The sequence below is a fragment of the Stenella coeruleoalba genome (genome assembly GCF_951394435.1).
Source record: "Stenella coeruleoalba genome assembly, chromosome: 20".
NCBI classification, from domain to species: Eukaryota; Metazoa; Chordata; class Mammalia; order Artiodactyla; family Delphinidae; genus Stenella; species Stenella coeruleoalba.
In genome coordinates this window covers 44,973,960-44,980,129 of record NC_137166.1, presented here as the reverse complement: position 1 = coordinate 44,980,129, position 6,170 = coordinate 44,973,960, and positions in this window count along the sequence as shown.

Here is a 6,170-nt window from a genome sequence, read left to right as displayed (position 1 = left end):
GAGATCCCATTGAAAAATATCTCGCTTCTTAGGCATGTGACAGTAATATAAATTGTGGACACAGACTTAAAATTTGGGAAGAAGAAGGTGTTATCAGGAGAATCAAGGTTACATCCATATGTATTTAGATTCATGAGGAAGTTGAGCAAATGGGAAATATAAAGTCAGTCATCAAAGAATGTCCATATTTTAGTTGTCACCACTATTATGTATTTGAAATGTGTAACGCATAACAATTCAAAAGGCATAGAAATGTTTAAATAAAAGATAAGCAACATTTCCTTACATGTATCCCAGTCATACATCAGCTCACCTTAAAGTCAACAACAATTTGATTTTGGTGTGTATCCTTCTGGAGAAGTTATTATCATATACAAATATGTACTTTCTATATATATGTATGTAATGATTAGGGGTTTGAGACCCTGTGAGGCTCAAATACATTAAGACAACACATGAAAATTTAGGCCTTACAATACAGGAGAAAGAAGGAAGCAACATGAAATATTTGCTCTTTAGTGATTTCATTATAAAAATTAATATTACAGTAGTCCCCCCTTATCCTCCGGGGAGATGTTCCAAGACCCCCAGTAGATGCCTGAAACCATGAACAGTACTGAACCCTATATATACTATGTTTTTTTCTATAAATATCTATGATAAAGTTTATAAATTAAGCTCAGTAAGAGATTAACAGCAATAACTCATAATAAAATAGAGCAATTATAACAATATACTGTAATAAAAGTTATGTAAATGTGGTCTTTCTCTCTCTCTCGAAATATTTTATTGTAGAAGTTTAATGCCTTTTCCATCTTAACTAAGTGCTTATCATGCACTGTTGCTGTAACGTTTGTCTGCAGCGTCTGTGTCTCCATTTTCCTTTCAGTTCAGTCTCTGTCTTTGAGGTACAACAACAAAACTAGCATGAATTTCTTTTTCCTTCTTCACAGTTTCATGCGTGGAAAATTTGTCCTTATTATAGATCTTAGCAACCTCAGAAGATGATTTTATTTCTCTCCTTACTATGTGGGGAATTTTAATCTTTTCACTTGAAAGCAGCACTTTGTGGTATATCTGAACTGCCAGCATTATTACTCTTGCATTTTGGGGCCATTATTAAGTAAAATAAAGGTTACTTAATACTTGAACACAAGCACTGTGATACGGTGACTCTCGATTCGAGATGGCTACTAAGTGTCCAACAGGCAGGGTATGCTGGATAAAGGGATGATTCGTATCCAGACTAGGTCAGAGCAGGTGGTGTGAAATTTCATCACGCTACTCAGAAAGGCACACAATTTAAGACATGAATTGTCTATTTCTGAAGATTTCCATTTATTATTTCACAATGCATGTGACCATGGAAAGCGCCACCACTCTGAAGCGGGGAATACTGTATCTCAAAATGTGGACATAAAAAACAGGGAGAGACTAATCATTCATAATACACCTGTACAATAAAAACCAATATAAATATTTTAATGTTTTTTCCGATATTTTTTATTGTGATAAAATACACGTATAAAATTTACCATCTTAACCATTTTTAGGGCACAGATCCCTGAAATTAACCAAGCCTTCAGTTGTAAGTTGCATGCCTTTAATAGACTCCAGTTCCAAAATCATTACATCCAGACAGATTCTGCAGTGCAATTGTTGTCTACGTGGAGAGACAGATTCCTGATGTTTCTACTATATCATCTTCCCAGAATTTTCTAGTATGTGTGTTCTACGGATTTTTTGGTGTGCATTTTGAAGCACAAGTACTTAGTATGTAGTATCTCCTGCTTTGGCCCTTAGTACCATAGCAAAAAAACCCCAAGCAAACAAAAACAAACAAACAAACAAAACTTTCTCATTAAAAAAAGCACATTAACAAACATTTAATGACTGAATAATTATATTAGGGGTGTTTCATTATTTATTTAACAATCCCAATCTTTGGGGCATTTAGTTGTTTCCAATATTATGTGGTTGTAAACAATGCTGATATTAATATATATTTATACAGAAGACTTCCCTGCATATTTTGGACTACTTTCTTACGATAGATTGGTAAGATAAAATGACCAGAGAAATAATTTTTTAATGACTCCTAATTAAAATTTCCACCAGAACTATAAAAATTCTGAGTTCAGCTGTGCTACCATAACTAATTACTATTTTTTTTAAGAATAATTTTGGAGCTCTAGTCTTGAAATGCAATTACAATGGGAATCATTGCAGGAGAGAACACCTGGGGTATATAGATTTCAAGAACTCTACTCAAAGCTAAAGAGAATCCCACTCCTTTCTTATTTTATGCCAATTCTTTTTCTTTTACCCTTTTACTAGTTTAAATATAAAAGAAAAAAAACAACATTAAATAATAGATATTCTCCTCCCACAAGATATTCACAGAACTACTGCATCAATGGTGATTCTCTTTTCTGGAATGGGCATACATCATCAGGTCGTGTTAAACATCAGAAGAACTAGATCTCATCAGAATCACATTGAACTAGTTGATTTATTTATTTCTTCCTTGACAGCGAGATAATCTGAGACTCGGGGGCCCCAGTAATTTCTGGAATTGGAAAAAACCACCTGGGACTGAAAGGGGATATTGGGTAAGTTTCATAACATTTTCTATCTCAACTGCAATGGAATGAACAAGACAACAGACAGATGCATTAAGTTGATTTCAAGATCTTTTCCCAAAACAGGCTTCTACCATAGGGATAATGTCTCAAGCAGAGAAATTCCTAATACTCCTAAATCATTTTGAAAACCTATTACTTATTTTTGAGGAGCCAGAATCAGATATGTGGAGCTGTAGACTGGAAGCAGAAGCAGTTAACAATGGTGATTTTAGGCAGTTTGCTGAGGAAAACTTTCTCCAGCCCTCCTTAAAGAATTCAACAAGGTTCAAAGCTTCAGGGATACTTGTGAATGTGTCCACATCTACTAGAAATACAGGAATTTTCTTTGATCAAAAAAAGTTGTATTGGGCACTTCCCTGGCGATCCAGTGGTTAAGTTTCTGAGTTTCCACTGCGGGGATGGAGATGGGGGGTAAGGGGGGCACGCAGATTCAATTCCTGGTTGAGGAACTAGGATCCCACATGCCAGCACGGCGAGGCCAAAAAAAAAAAAAGTTGGATCTTCTAGAAATTTTTAAATGAGTAGTAAACAATGATTCATGTCAATAAAAGCAAAGAAAAACAAAACAAAAAATCTACTAGTTACACAGGTGCCATTTCCCCCGGTGTGCTGAGTTCCCTTCTCTTAACTGAAGTGCAGAGCTCACACTGAAGCCTCACAAAGCATCCCTTTCTGTACGCCTATTACATCTTCTAGAGTTTTGTTACCAAAAATCTGGAAAAACTAAAACATACTTATTTCTAAAGAGTTCACCTAAAATCTTCTATTCCATTTATCTCTATTATTATTTATGTAAATATTATCATAACAACGCTTCTTACTGATAAATTTTGTGACAGAAATATTATGAATTTACAGACTTTCAGTAAACCTAGTACATCCAACTAGGTTTGGAAAAACTAAAACATACTTATTTCTAAAGAGTTCACCTAAAATCTTCTATTCCATTTATCTCTATTATTATTTATGTAAATATTATCATAACAACGCTTCTTACTGATAAATTTTGTGACAGAAATATTATGAATTTACAGACTTTCAGTAAACCTAGTACATCCAACGTATTATACTTAGTATTGATGACTTTAAAAACATGTCTGTATTAATTAAACCAACAAACTTAAACGTGTTTTCACTCATTAAAAATCAGTCCTGGATCATGTGATCCTTTCAAACTTTAATTTGTTGTATTTAGAAATGTTTGACTTGTAAGCACTTATTTTCCTTTAAGCCAATTAGAGCTCATTTATGAATTAATTTTTACATAAAGATAGAATCAGAGATCTCATAGCTTCATTTTAAAACCTAGTCATGAATCAAGTATTTCAATATAAAACTTATTAGTTTATAAACAACAGTTGGAATAAGTTAAGTTTACTCATTTGAGTTTTAAAAGTCCTCTTTTCGGGGTCCCCTGGTGGCACAGTGGTTGAGAGTCTGCCTGCCAATGCAGGGGACACGGGTTCGTGCCCCGGTCTGGGAGGATCCCACACGCCACGGAGCGGCTGGGCCCGTGAGCCATGGCTGCTGAGCCTGCGCGTCCGGAGCCTGTGTTCCACAAGGGGAGAGGCCACAACAGTGAGAGGCCCGTGTACCGCAAAAAAAAAAAAAAAAAAAAAAAAAAATCACTTGACCATATACATAAGGGATTACTTGTGGGCTCTCTGTTCTATTCCATTTGTTGATATGTCTGTCTTTATGCAAGTACCACACTGTTTTGATTACTGGTGCTTTGTAGTAAGTTTTGAAATCAAGAAGTGTGAGTCCTCCAGATTTGTTCAAGATTGTTATGGCTACTGGCAGTCCTTTGAGATTCCATATGAATTTTAGAGTGGGTTTTTGTATTTCTGCCAAAAACATCATTGGGATTTTGATAGGAATTGCATTGAATCTGTAGATTGCTTTAGTTAGTACTGGCATTTTAATAACATTAAGTCTTCTGATCCATGAACGTGGGATGTTTCCATTTATTTATGTCTTCTATAGTTTCTTTCAGCAATGTTTTGCAGCTTTCATTGTACAAATCTTTTACTTCCTTGGTTAATTCCACTATTTCATTCTTTTTGATGCTACTGTAAATGGACTTGTTTTTGAAATTTCCTTTTCATATTGTTCATTGTTAGTGTATAGAAACGCAATTGATTTTTACATGTTGACTTTGCATCCTGAAACTTTGCTGAATTCATTTATTAGATCTAACAGCTTTCTTATGGAATCCTGAGGGTTTTCTACATATAACATCATGTCACCTATAAACAGAGATGATTTTACTTCTTCCTTTCGAATTTGGATGCCTTTATTTTTCTTGCATAAATGATCTGCTGAGAACTTCCAGTACTACATTGAATAGAAGTGGTGAAAGCAGGCATGCTTGTCTTGTTTCCTGATATTAGATAAAATCTTGACGTTTATCAAATATTATGTTTGCTGTGGGTCTTTCATATAGCTTTTATTTTGTGGAGATAGTTTCATATATAGCTTTTGTTATGATTGAGATGATTTCCTTCTGTTCCTATTTTGTTGAGTGTTTTTATCATAAAAGGGTGTTGAATTCTGTCAAATGTTTTTTCTGCATTAATTGAGATGATCGTTTTCTTCCTTCATTTTGTTGATGTGACATATTACACTGATGAACTTTCATATGATGAACCATCCTTGCATTTCAGTAATAAATCCCATTTGGTCATTTTGTATAATTCTTTTAATATGCTGCTGAATTTTTTGCTAGTACTCTGTTGAGGATTTTAAAATCAATGATCATAAGAGACAATGTTCTGTAGTTTTCTTTCTTGCAGTGTTTTTGAGTAGCTTTGGTAACAGGGTTGTGCTGGTCTCAAAGAATCAGGTAGGAAGTATTCCCTCCTCTTCAACTTTTTTGAAAAGTTTGAGAAAGATTAGTATTAGTACTTGTTTAAATTCACCAGTGAAGCCACCAGATCCAGGACTTTTCTTTGTTGGGAGGTATTTTTTTGGCCATGCTGCATGGCTTGCAGGATCTTAGTTCTCCAACCAGGGATTGAACCCAGGCCATGGCAGTGAAAGCCTGGAATCCTAACCACTAGGCCACCAGTGAACTCCCTATTGGAAGACTTTTTTTGTGACTGAGTCAATTTCCTTACTACTTATAGAGTAGTTACCAGCTATTCAGGTTTTCTATTTATTCATGTTTAACTCCATGGTTTTGTTTCTAGGAATTTGTCCATTTCACCTAGGCTATCCAATTTTTGGCATACAATTGTTCATAGTACTCTCATAATCCCTTTATTTCTGTATAATTGGTAGTAATGTCTCCCCACTTACACTTTTTTGTGTGTGAATTTATTTTTTAATTTTGTATCACAACTTTTTTTTAATTCAAGTATAGTTAATTTACCCACTTTCACTTTTGATTTTAGTAATTTGAGTCTCCTCCCTTTTTTCTTAGCTCATTTAGCTAAAGGTTTGCCAATTTTGTTGATCTTTTTGAAGAACTTCTGGTTTCAAGATTTTCTCTGTTGTTATTCTGTTCTCTTATTTCATATACCA